Genomic DNA, 14,277 nt, shown 5'->3' with positions numbered 1-14,277 from the left:
CCTGACATTGCACAGCTTTGCTAAGGACAGAGCCAGGTCAGGACGTGTCATTTATTACTGGATTTTTTGCATTTTTCCAGCTGTTTTGAGTTAGGTTTTTATGGTTGGAGGATGGTGGGGAAAACAATTCACAAATCATCCTTTAATGAATTGTTGCTGTTACCAGCTTTCATTGTTCTTAGCCCTCCTACTCTTCCTTGTTTTCTGCCCTCAGATCTGCTGGGTTTTTGTGGGAGAGATTGAATATTGTGGCAGGAGTTTCTTAAAATGTGTAGTCAGAATAACTGGAGTGAGTAATGACAGCACAGGAAGTATTTTTGGCCCTTGTTACAGTGCGTAGTTCAGTACTTCCAGTTGTTCATGGCCACATAGTCCTACAGGGCAACACACAAACACTGACATTTCGAGAGCTTGAGATAAATGGTGCTCAGAAAGAGGTGCTGGGTTTATTCCCTCAGGGAAAGCTGCCTCAGCTAAGCTGTGAAAGACTCAGACAAGTCAAATGACACATTATAAAGAATGTACTGATGCTCTTAAAAAAAAAAAAAAAGGATGGGTGGAGTTTAAAAAGTTAAATAACTGAAACTATTGATGAGAAAACAAGGAGAGCAGCAAGCTCATGGTATTCAAGTAAGACTGCCAGTCTTACAGACTGCTTCAGACAGTTGACAGTTTGTCTTTGATTTTCATTTGTAATGTGTTGCTCTAATTGTTTCTATTGTTAATAACTGCTGAACCACTTCAGCTAGTATCTGCCATGTTATTCCTTAATGTTTTGATTGTGAAACTAAAGATACCCCTTGCAATTCCTTGTTTTGGCTGCATTTGAGCAAAAATTTAGAGCAGCTCTTCTGGCAAGATTTCAAATACGTATATTAATTATATGCTGACTGATAACCAGCCTTTTAACTAAATTAAAAGTTTTGGGAAAGATTAAGCAATGCGGAGTGTCTAGTTAATGAAATTTGTGCATTGCATTAAAAATCTATAACATGGCACTGCTTAATGCTAACTTTTATCTAATTAATCTGTGCTACTTTTGGCTAGGATTTTCAAACCTGAGTTCTATTCCAGTGTCCTTAGAAGCAATTAATTTTTATAACTTTTATTTTTTAAAAATTCTGGTACTTTGAATAAACATAGCTCATCCCAGACATTTCTTCATTTTCAAATGTCTATTTCATGCCTGAGGAGGAGTATTCAAGCTATTATGATTCATTAAGTATTTAGGTGCACATTATAGGCATTAAAACTACAAATACAAAATGAAGTCATATAAATACTTAATGAATGAGCTTTAGCACCCAACCTTAAAATTGTGTTTGGAGAAGTATGTGCATTGGAATACATTGGAAGCAAAAAGAAGCATAAAAAAAACCACAGCAGGGTTTCATCAGTTATCTACTCCTCACTAGAAGTAAACTTGTCTAATGTAATGTTTCTTGCAACATCAGCCTCCCGTATTTGCATTTCTATATTTTCAACACTAGTCCTCTTCTATTAGTATCAGCCATAACACATTGTGGCAGCAGATTCTCTCTCTCCCTGGAGATGCAGTTGCAGGTTTTTGTGCTGCTGAGGCACGTGAGAAGTAGAGATCCCTTTTGACAAAGGGCAGGTTGATATTCTGGTTTTGATTAACTGGAACAAATCTTGTCCAAATCAAGGTAAAACATGGGATGCCTTTTCTTCTGGCTCTGTCAGTGGCCTTTTTCTCCATTACTTGTCCTTTTTAATTTTTTGGTATTCTTACCAATACTAGTAGTTCCAACCTTATTCATGGCCAGCTCTTAGTGCTGCCTGTTGGAGCATCAGAACCCCAAGACTGGTACTAAATCACATCAGTGAATTGTCTGTTCTTCCTACAAGGAGACAGCTGTGAAAGTTTTATTATTATTCTTTAATATTAGTATTTTTCTTTAATTTTTCTCTAAAAGCAGTTTGTGTGTAAGGTGGTTTGGCTTGGGAAAGTTGCCATCAAAAGGATCTGTATGAGTGGACATGGAATTCTTTCCTAGTGGTTATCTCTTGTTTTAGAAAAACATCATTCTAATTTGTATTGCATGAAGAGGGTGAGTGCTTGGATTTGAGGAGAACTTTTGTCAGTGCCTTATTATTAACTTGAAGACCAATTCATTTCTTACAGTGGTGAGTCCCACCATGGCAGACATGCAGGCTGTGTCCTCCATGTTCCAAGGGGTGACATTCCTGACAGCCGTTGCATTTCTGCAGCAGTCTCTTGTTTTGGTCAGCATAAAATAGCTGTGGCTTGAGTTGCTTTAGTATTATTTCTATATTTGAATAGCCTCTTTTTAGGAAAAAAATGCAGTGTTTGGGTAGTTTGGGCTTGTTCAGCTTTTATCAGAAGTAGCTCAGACCTCTTAAAAATTATCTTATTTTTATTTTGGTATGTCTCTTGAGTAGATTTAGTTGGCGGAGGGAGAATGAAGAGCTTAGTCCAAGTCATGGTCTAGACCACATGAGCTCAAGAGCTCACATTGTTTGAAAGGAGCTTGCTTTTGTCTTTCCCACTTTGATGTAAATAGTGAGAAGCATTCTTAGAAGACAATTCACCTTGCAAGCTTTTTGTTAATGTAAAATAAACACCACAGGAAAAAAAACTGTTTGGGGAAAGAGGAGGCTTGGATAAATCTTAGTCTCAATACCCCAAAAGCTCAGTTTTGTATATTGTATTTCTAGTGCCAACGCTGTGTAGGAAACACTGTCCTTCACTGAAATAACTGCTAGAAACTGTTTTAACAGCAAAGGCTTCAGAAACTTTGGAAGGGGAAATGATAGAAAGAATGTGTTTTTCTTAAGCAAGTAAATATTTGTTTTTCTGGAATACATCCTTATAAAAACACAGCACTTTCACTATAGTCTTTTTATAAATTCAAATATTGGAAGGGCAATTTGAAAATTGCTCTTATACTTTCTAAGAATATTCAGACAACAGAAAGGTCAAAGGAGAAAATACAAATTGCTTGGTGTAGCTCTGGCTATTGCAGAACTGAGCTGACAACATTTCTCCATGTTACTATGTTGTTAAGGAAAAGAATGCATATAAAATGTAATGAATTGCAAGTTCCTGCAGATCATGGCAGGGTTCTGGCTGGTAGCTTAGTCTTGCTCTTGAGTGACTAAAACCACCGTAAATACTCCATTTCCTTTGTGTGTTTGATTATTATTATTATTTCTCTTTATTCAGGTGGTTTCTGGCCTTCATTGTGTGTTTGCCGAAGTAATTTCTTACCATTCCAAAGCTGTTCACAGCTGAAACTGCAAAGCAGACAAGCAGTATAAATCGATTACAATGTTGAAATAAAGGGTTCTGGGGTGCCTGTTTTACTGGCACTTCTGGCTCCTTGTGTGCAGGACTGTATCCATTCAAAAACTACTGTACTGGAGTGAGAAAAGCATCAGGAAACATAGATGTGTTCTATAATAATCCTGTAAGGACCAACCATCACTGGAAGGGGGATCAAAGTGTCATGCAGTAAACACAAGCCATTTTTAATGTTCCCTACTGGCATGAGGCATTCCAGGGATGGAGGGATTGCACTATGATCTCGCTGAGTGATGTGCAGTTTGGCTATCCTCAAGCCTCTTCCTTCACCTTTTTTAACACTTTATTCTGTGTGCGCGTGTGAAAATTGTGTGTTTGCATAAGCTAGTTTAAACAAATTTCAGAACAGGTTTCAAAAATCTTTCCTACTGAAATAAATGATTTAAAAGGTGGCCTGTGTCTGAAGTTTTAATTTCTCATTTAAAAGAACTGCATCCAAACTCCAGCTACATTTTGCAACATGGAATTTGACTGTCTTTTGGAATGGTGCTGAGATTAGATGGAATTTTTCCATCAGTGGCATTTTTCAATGAACCTCTGAAATGAAGCATGTAAAAATCCCGTTGTCTGCTGGTGCAAAAGGAATTAAAGACTAGCAGGGAAGTACAGTTCATTGAAGAGATATACGTCTGGTCTCAGAGATTGTTCTGTTTAATGATGTGTTTTTTCTCTCTTTGGTAGTTTATCAGATTTTTTTTTTCTCTTGTCTCTATATTTAAAGCTGTGGTAAATTTAAACTCACTGAAAGCAGTCATCAGGCAGATTGGCTCTTAAGGATCAACTACATGGAAGATAAACTGAAAATGAAAAACAAATGAATAGCATGCAAAGCCTTGTATTTCCTTAGCTCTTTCTTTGGTGTTGCTTCCCTACTCTCTGTGCCTTTGTAATGATGTGAAGCCTTACTTATCATACAGCCCTGGGGGAAATGCTGTGGGGTCAGGCTGTGAAATGCTTGTCAGTGTGAGCCTTGGGATCCTTGCCTTTTCTACTTAATGGAACCATTCCTTTCAAATGTATTTACAAAGAGAGAAGGAATAAAGTAGATTTTTGTAACCCCCTCCTTTTTCGTATTTCCAGATTACTGAGTTTGAGAAATGCTTTGTGCTCAATAGTGTGAAAAGAAACTCAAAATTAATGAGCTGGTGACTCCTTTTTTCCTTATTCTTTTTTTCTCTTTTTTTTTTCCTTCTTTTTTCCTTTTTTTTATTTTTTTTTTTTTTTTCTTTTTGTGGCAAACTTTTCCAGATAAGCTGCTTTATTAACTTGAAAGCTGACTCCACATTCTGCAAGGTGGGAGGCACAGACAGAGCAAAGAGATTCTTGGTTCAGATCCTTCTTGGAAAACACTTTCTCTCCCCTGTTTGGACTGCATCTCTGTCCAAAACAAAGATTCCAAGTCTGGCTCTGTTAGCTCCATGGTTCATCTTCAACTTCTGTCAGTCAGGTTCTTTCTTGCCTTTAGATATTGAAAGGCTGTAGCATCTCTTCAGAGCCTGATAGAAGTGGCTGGAATGAGTGTTCTTCAGCCAGCTTATTTTTTAATTTTATCTTTTTTCCAAGTCAAGGAGCATGTCAAGGACTCCTTTTCCCCCTTTCCTTAAGTTCTTGTGTCTCGGACTGTTTTTTACAGGAGATGGCCTCCAAATCCAGAGTGAGAAGAGAAGGTGAGGGGGAAAGGCACCTGATCCCTTCCTTGCTTCCCAACTGGAATGATTTTCATTCTGTGTATATACTTCTGCTATCTTCCCCCAGGTGTGTATGCTGAGTCCACCAGCTGAATGTTCTTTTTGAAATGGTAAGATTTGAAAGAATTGAAATTGCACTGGTTTTGTAACTTCATCTTTAGTTTGCCGTTTTTTTTTTCCTTTTGCATGGGAAGAAACCAGAGTGTGGGGGGGTTTCACTTCTGTGGGAAAAACAGAGAAACCAGATCACAGATGTATGAAATCACCCAGCTGAAAGAAGATGATCTTTCTCCTTTTTTTTCTTTAATACTAGCTTTTGTAAGTGAGAATGTTAGGTAAAAAAAAAAGTGGGAGTAGAAGACAGCCAGATGTAAACAGATTATACTGTTTTGGCATAACCTACATGCTTTGAGAGAACAGAACAAGGTTATGGTTTTTATATCAACAAATAAATTGAATACAGACGATTGAATCCATACTTCTAACTTGTGAGTAATATTTTTCTTAGTTTTTATTATCTTTGCTTTAATTGAGCATTCATACTGAAACATAACATCCTTACATGGGTAATACTTATGCTTGCCTCATTCAGTTTCCCATTTTTAGTTCAATTTGGTACATACGGACAAAACGCAGATCCAAAATAAAACCTTTTGCTTGTCTCCCTGAGCTGGTATGAGAGACTGTTAGTTGCTGCTGTGCAAAACTTGCCTCTACTGGATGTCTTCATCTTCCTCTTTTAGAGAAGTGTTTTTTCTGTGATATGTATAGTGTGATAACAGCATGTCAAGCACCTGATGAATAGCTTCAGTGTATAAGATGATATTGTTTTAATTCTAAAACATTGGAAAGGGCCTGTTCAAAGGAGAACTGCAAAGGGCAAAATAAAAGCATATTTTTTTTAGGTTAAAAATGTGTGGGGTTTATGTGTATCAAAACACAAAGTGAGTCCAAGCCATTTACTAAGCTAAAGAGAAACCTTGTACAAGAACACAGCTAGCAGCAAAGTGCTAATCTATCTTTCATTTTCTTTTCAGGTAGGAAAATGTGCCGCTTTCATTTGGGAAAGGGATAAGGAGGTGAATTATTCTAAGCTCAAATAATACAGCAGCTAAACATTTAACCAAAGCGTTGCTTGTTGGAGATGGCATGAGACAGCCAAGGGTAACCTGTGGCCTTTGTTTCTCACTGCCTCACTCTGCAGATCTGCTGTAATGTTCCAGAGTGACTGGAATACTGAAACAGCTCATGAGAGAAGGGAGCCATTCTTTCATGCGGGAGCAGTCCCAAAGAAGTGGCTCAGAGAAAAATTGATGGTGGTGTGAGTAGTTCAGTAACATGTCATGATAGAGCTGGGAAAAGCAAATGCAAACCCTGAGTTCTTGGTGCTGGAACAGCAGGATTCTCTTTAATGAGTATAGACATGAATCTAAGACTCAAAGCAAGACAGTCAAAATGAGGTAATTATGATCTATTATGATTTCTTGATTTGGGGATACTTGGTGCTGGCAAGCATTCTGAACTTCTGATTAGAATGACATACCCGAAATACAGTGTATAGGAGTTACCAAACCTGTGTCACTCACCTCTGTAATCAGGTCCCCATCAGTATTAAACTCAATGGTGTTACACCAGTGCTGCTTTTGTTCTAATTCCCTGTCTCTGACACCTCTATCAGAGGCTTCAGAGGAAAGAGTATACAGTGAGTGAACTTTTAGCCAGTTCTGACTCCTGATGACTTCTGTGTATTGACAGCTTTACAGTTTCATTTTCTCAATTTCATTCAATAGGATAATGGCTTAATAGTGAAAATGTTTCTGCTAATCTTTTGTTTTCTTTGAAAAGAAGCTGTATGATGCTAAGGAGGTGTAAGATGAAAAAGAGCAGAATAAATGTGGTATGAACACACCAACGCAGAGCCAATCTCAAATATACCCCAGACTTCGTGTTAACTCTTGGTTCACATCTTGTCAGAGACATCTGTGTGTTATTACTTCTGGAAGTTATAAAAGTTCATGTAATGTCCACACATGGGGTTCTTGCACACAATTTTGCATTTAATTTCATAGAATCACAGAACGGTTTGGATTGGACAGCATCTTAATGGTCATTTTGTTCCACCCCCTGCCATGGGCAGGGACATCTTCCACTATCCCCCCGTCCAGCCTGGTCTTGAACACTTCCAGGGGTTCAGGGGCAGCTACAGCTTCTCTGGGAACCTTGTGCCAGGGCCTCACCACCCTCACAGGGAAGAATTTCCTCCCAGTATCCCATCTAACCCTGCCCCCTTACCAGTCTGAAGCCATTCTCCCTTGTCCTGTAACTCCACACCCTTGTAAACAGTCTCTCTCCATCTGTCTTGTGAGCTCCCTTCAGGTTCTGAAAGACATCTGTGAGGTTCCTTCAGAGACCTTAATTGGAATGAGGAAACTATTTCATGGCCATTTTGGTTGTATCTCCTAACCATTATACATAGATATATCATGCTTGCTACTCTGGTATCTAATGAATATTTACAACACAACGTCCTGCTAAATCCTCTCTGTTGTACTGCTTTTCTTCCCGTCACATTTGTCAAAATGAGAGCTGAAAAGTTCAGTACCTTGTTGGTTATAAGATTCCAGGGGAAGCTGTTCCTCAGTAATGTGGTGATGCCTTACTGCCCAGTTCAGAATATCAACAAGCAGTTCATATGATTGCTCTTTCCATGGGATTCATCCATCAGTCTGAGTGCCTTCCAGAGAGGGAACTGGTGTCATCCTGTCCTTGTGCTACAGATGGAGAAACTGAGGCACATGAGAGAAGCAGTAAATGTAGTGTTCAGTGTGCAGCACTAAGTGCCAGGCCGGAGAATGATATCCAGTGCATTTTCCAATGGGTCATATATGCATAAAATAATCAAGGAAGAACTTGTCAGAGCACATCTGCACTGGTGCTTCTAACCAAAATCTATCAGTTACCCTGATTTAAATCACTTTTTGACACTGATGATATGTGGAGGTAGAGCCCATATGTGACCTTGCTGTGTGTCTCAGGCAGTCAGCCCAAGAAAAATCCAGGGCAAGGTAAATAATTTAAATGATTTAGGGCAAGGTAAATAATTTAAATCCTGGTAGTGCCAGGGCTGTAGGTGGGTGTCTGTGGACGTGGAACCTCAGGGATTTTGTGGGGCTCCATGCTGACAGAACTATCTCTTGCACTCAAAGAAGCTTAAAGTATCAACAATAAAAACAAATCTCTAGAGAAAGCTCACTGAGCTGAAGGGTTTCCAGTATCTCATGAGTCATGCTCCCAAGGTTAATCATGCATTTGGATGACTGAGCCCACTATTCCTGCTCAGTCTCCTGCCAGTCTCAGAAGAGAGTGTTCCTCTTGCCATTCTGTCTGCATAAAAGTGGCCAGGGAAAATATGAGTAAAATAGTTTATTCAAATGAAATGGTAAGGGAAGATTATGTATTAGGGTAAAAGTTTAAAAGAGAAAGTATGAAAAGTTCTCAATTTACCCCCATATTCTGATCCTTTTCAAGAGTAAAAGGAGGTCACAAATCCTACAAGGCTTGCACATTTATTATTTTTTCTGAGTGCTTTGTGTTGCCATTTGATCCTTGAAGTGCTGCTTTTTCAGTACTGAATGTGAACAAGCAAATATGGGGGGTGGGGATGGTCCCTCCTGCCACGAGTGTAGCAAGAATTTCCAAAGGAGGCTTTTGGGATGCATCAGACTGGTTCACCTTGAGCTCATCCAGTCCTTTAGTTAAGCAAGAGTTCTTTAATATATTGTTCTGCCTGTCACTTCTAGTCATATGATGGTGCTGAATGCTCTGATAATATCAATCCAGCATTTGTTCCTTCAGTGTCAAGGATGTGCAATGATAATGTAATAGGCAGCAAGATTAAAGTAAAAATACGCTGCTGGCAAGGAAGTAACAAATTGGATTAAGTCAATATTGTTTTGAATATTGGTAACTAGATTAATTTTAATTTCTCATGGTTCTTTAAAAGAGCAATTTAGGCACACAGCACTTCATATTTTAAGGTTATGTTACTGTTTTAAATCTACTTCCTAATTCACTTTAGTATTTCAGAAATATATTATTCCCACATCGTGAAACTTGAAGCTGCTCTTTACGCATATCCTGGAACTCAAGAAATGGAAAAGAAACACAGAAAATAAGAGAATATTGTCACATGAGCAAATGTGTATAATCTGGCTGTAGAAAAAAGGTTTCACACCATCAAGGAGGGCAAGTTTCTGTTACAGCTCCTCAAAGGAGCAGTGGGGAGCAAACCCATAACTGTGGGGGTTTTTGTGGGGCTTAATCAGGTCAAGAAAGAAATGCCACTATCAGTTAGGTGTCTGCAATGCCATGAGGCACAGCTTGGCAATGTGAGAAGGCTTGTCTGGGCTGTGGTCTCTTATGAACAGTCTCAGACTGTTAAATGTTGAAGCAAAATAGATCTTCTAAAGGTTCTTTTTAAAAAAATGTATTAGTACAAAAAACTGAGTCCAGTTGTACTGCAGGGCCAAAAGGGTGCAACTCTGAAACCTGCCACTTACTGAGAGCCCAGAGTTTCCTTTGGTTACACCTTCTATCAAAATTTGAGTTTGCAAGATGAGAACTCATGTTAGGATATCTGAACATCAAATAATCTGAGGTTTCAAATACCTCTGAGTTGTTTATCCTAATTTAAATCATGGGGATCTCAGCTACTCTGAAAATAAACTTTAACTGATACACTTTCTCCAAAGCTGGACTCTGGTTCCTTTGTTGGTATTAAAGATTAATCAGAACAATGGAAAACATATATTTTGTACTATGAACTTTGCATAATTAGTGACAAGCTACAGAAAAAATGCTCTTTTAATTTTCCCTGAAAGATCAGGCTGAGGTTTTGAAGTAATAATACATTTCTTGTGGTAACCCAAACTGAAATCATGTGAATCGAAAACTGTAAGAGTTCCATTAGCACACATGGAAATTGGATCTGTAAAAGTATTGACAGTATGTCCTGTTCCTGTATTATTTTTTTAATTAAAAAGTAAACCAAGCTTTCAAGTGGTTTACAGTTAGTTGACAGTGCCAACAACACACTTTAATTTCCATTAAACTGGAGCTGCCAGCTCTTCATTTTAAATAGAAATAATATTTTGCTGGTGTGACTAGTGAGCGTTTTCCCTTCTGCCACTAAAATATAGTTTGTATCAGAGTGATGTTTGGAAATCTCTGTGAATATGTTTGTTCTGATAATCTGCTGCTGCTTTAGATGAAAATTGCTATACCAGTCAACTTGTGGGAGGATAAAACTTCTTTATTTCTGTCAACTTAAATCCAATGTATGCTGCTAGATATTGGAATAAGTGGTTAGTTTCTCTTGGAAGCCTGGTTTAGGAAGAGGTGTTTCATCCCAATGCACAAAGGCTGTTTCTCATTTTGCTCTGTTTTCCTTAAAGCAATATCTGTCTTTTCTGTTGAAATGAGTCCAATAACAGATGTGCATAAGCAAATTTGGGAAATCCTCACTAGCACCTCAGACTTGTGCCTCTTTCTTTTCCCAGCCCTCAAGGAAATCACCTGACTCTGCCAGGCTTCCCTCAGGGCTGCTTTTGGGGATCCTTCTGCTCATTGTCTTCCAGCCTGCTTCAAAACCTGCCCCTTCCATCTGCTCCATAGCAACTTTTTAGGCAGAACCTGTCCCGGCATCCAAGGAACAGAATAAAGTCTATTTTTCTGTTGCCACAAGAATTAACGGCTTCATCAGCCTGCAGCAGTCCGCAGTAGGACCATTGTTACCTGTGTTTTCCAGCACTGTAAGAAATGTTACTAATCCTAAATGGAAAAAAAAAAAAAAACCCAACAACTTCTAGTTTAGCTAATGCAGAGCACTTAGTTGATCTTAGTTAGCACTCTCAGACTCCTGAGAGTCTGATACTTGAGTACACTGTGATTTATTTTTTTTTTTTCCTTGATACAGCTTTCAGCCAAAAGAGATTGCCAAATGCTTTCTGGATCACGCAGAAAAAGGGAAATTGTTTCTGGCACCTACTGGATCAGCCAACAATAAGCAACCCATTTACCCAACTCACAAAATACAGAACCTTATTTTCTTATGAAAACATCAAACAAAAAAACCTAACCTGCTGCTTACCAAGTTTACTTCTCTTCTTACAAAAATTGCCAGTGGTTTTTAGTTATTTCAGTGGGCATGACTTAATAATTTGTGTTTCTAGTGGAAGGTGGTGGTGCCCATGGTGTATATTTCCACACTGATTGTGTCAGTGATTTAGGAGGCACCTTGCTAGCAAAGTGTTTGGAGAAGCAGGACATCTGTGAGAAAACCTTCCTTCACCCTGAAAAGGCTGGAAAGAACAAACTCCAGAAATAAATTTTCATAAAAGCCACTTGGGGTAGGTGTCTAAATCCATGTAGGATTAAAACTCACACACACTTTTTCTAGAGCTATGCTTCTGTGGCAGATGGCAAAATTACCTCTTTAATTTGAACCCTAGGAAAAAGTAGTGATGTACTTCCAAGCTGTGCCAGTGAGGCACAGCTTCAGTGGGATCTGCTAGCTCTTCTCCACTGAAAGTTTTCTTTTTGCCTTCTGTTTGAGCATCATTTCTCTCCCCCTGGGAGTTCCTGGTGACTGAACAATTTGCCACTTGTGGGAGGCATAGCTGGGGCAGGGCAGTTGCGCTGGGTGGGCTGAGATAGTGAAGACCCTGAAAGCCCAGGCCAAACACACTTGTGTTTTGTTATCTTTTCCTAGCTTTCTTCCTGCTCGTTTCCTTCTTGTCTTTTTTTCTTTTTTTACTTTTTTTTTTGAGGCTGGTTTGATGTTGTAATCATTTCAGATTGGCACAGCTAAGCAAAATTCCACTTCAGATTGCTGGTGATCCCCCCTCTGTTTTATATTAACACTGAGAATTTGTCTGGTCAAGAGACTTTTTTTTTTTTTTTCCCCGTCCCCTGCCTGAGATTGTTCAAGAAATGTTGAACAGAGTGCTTAATAATTTCCAGGGCTCTCTCTTGACGTTTTAGTTTTGGAGAATGAGCAATGCCTCCGCTGGGGACTTCCCTGGCAGATCCATGTCTGAACAGCCAGGGCTGGCTTCCAAGAACATAAAATTCCAGCTGCTTTTCCATCCAAGGCAAGGTTAGTTTAGTATCCCCCTTCCTCCTGCATCTTTACAGCAGGAGATATTCTAGCCAACATATTCGTCATGTTTCTGAGCCTCCCTGCTGCTTGATTTATGCAGAGAGGACTGGGGAGAGAGATTGCAGAGCTGTGGGGTGAGTGTGGAGTCCCTGCAGGTGGGCCAGGATGGCCAGCTGGGCTGGGCTGGGCTGCTCCTTCCCACACAGACACAGAGCTGGGCTTGTGCCCTGCAAGCTGAGACACAACAAACACAGCACTGCCAATGCCATCCCACTTGTGGGGGTGAGTGTTGTGGAATGCTGAAGGCCTTGCTGCTGGGAGCAGCCTGGAGAGGCTGAGGTGGGGTGAGAGATGCTGAGACAGGGCCGGTTCTCCCATCTGAGGTCGCTCTTCTTGTTTATGAACAGTATTATAGGGAGATACTGAGTTACAGGTAGATAACAGGATGTAAGGCTTCAAGAAAATTCACATTTTCTGTCCTATAATGGACGGTTTAAGTGTCTCTTGTTAGCTGGGAGTTTGAGTATGTGTCACGTTTGGAATTTCCACCTATTCTGACCTAACGACTGACAAAGTTGAAATCCAAACTGATCAGTTGCTGTTTACACCTGAGATTTTTGCTTGCCTGTGTCTCACCTGAGCAGGGTAAGGTGTATCTCAGATGATTTCTCAGAGTTGGTTTTACATGTGCAGCTGCCCTAAAAAGACACCGCAGTGTTTCTGGAAACCCCAAATGCAGCTGGTAAAATTGTCATCATCCACAACCTAATTGAGCTGGAAATTTACCCAAGTGGAGGATCAGGTCCAGTGTACACAGCTGGGAACCAAGCTGAGCTCAGTAGCTATCTGTGCTCAGCCCTCAGCCCAAGCCAACTGGGCTGCACACAGATATTTCTCCTAGGTAGCAGCACATGGATCAATGTCCTCTTGTTTGCTTGTGTCCATGTTGTTCCCTGTTCTCCTTACCCTTCTAACTCAGCACTCCTCACACCAAAAGGAAAAGGCCTTCTAGGTGAAAACTGATCACCTTTTCCTGATGATTCAGAGGGAAACTTTACTGCCGTTACACATTACCTTCTCCAACAGTGATCATCATTTGCTGCAGACCTTTTCACAGAAAGAATGGTTTTTCACAGACCTGAATGGTTTGTGTTGGAAGGGACCTTAGAGCTCATCTCCTTCCAACCTCTTGCCATGATTGTCTCTGGTGGAAGAGACACCTTCCACTAGACCAGGTTGCTCCAAGCCCCATCCAATATTCCCAGGGATGGGGCAGCCACAGTTTCTCTGGGCAACCTGTTCCAGGGCCTTGCCACCCTCACCAGGAAGAATTTCTTCCCAATATCCCGTCTAAAGCTGCCCCCTGGCAATGTGACGCCATTCCCCTTTGTCCTGTCACTCCATGCTCTTGTAAGGAGTCCCTCTTTTCCTTGTTTCAGAAAGAAGTATGAGTTAAGCTTGATGCGAATTAGGGAGAGAACAACAGCAGTAGGCATTTAGAGGTAGCTAATCCTCATTGCTTCATAGATAGCACCATTACAGGCCAGAAAACTTAAAGAAGGTTTTGCTCAGCTCTGTGGTTTTTTTCTGTGACTTTGTGGTCATAATTTTTCCCAACACTTGTCTACAGATTTGTACTAGGACCCAGACCACTAAAATGCTTTCGTTTTGGTCCTTTTCTGCCGCTGTGTATTCAGCTAGTATGGTAAAATGTTTTGTTTTTCTTTTTTTTTTTTTTCCAGAGACTATGAGATCATTCAAGTTTGGAGACTTGGCAGCTTCTCTGTATGTACAAAGACGTCTGTTTGAATGTCTGAGTGTCTTTCTGGCTAAGGATAAATTATTTGGTGTGTTAAATTAGGATTTGTTGCTTTATCTGGCATGAATAAGGTTCATTTATTATCAGTGTTCCATCATGATTTACACTGGACTGCATCTTTGGGGTTTTGCTTCTTCACATTTTATTATATAAAAACATAGGTTATTTCTTTTAAACAATTTGCTTATAGAAAGGACAGCAAGAGCAAGTTAATGTAGTTGTAAGGCCAAGAAAAGGCATTGCAAGACAGCAGATAAACAGGAGT

Source organism: Cinclus cinclus, chromosome 8, assembly GCF_963662255.1.
Source record: "Cinclus cinclus chromosome 8, bCinCin1.1, whole genome shotgun sequence".
Classification (NCBI taxonomy): Eukaryota; Metazoa; Chordata; class Aves; order Passeriformes; family Cinclidae; genus Cinclus; species Cinclus cinclus.
The sequence above is the reverse complement of the archived record's forward strand: the minus strand, read 5'-3'. Positions refer to the sequence as shown.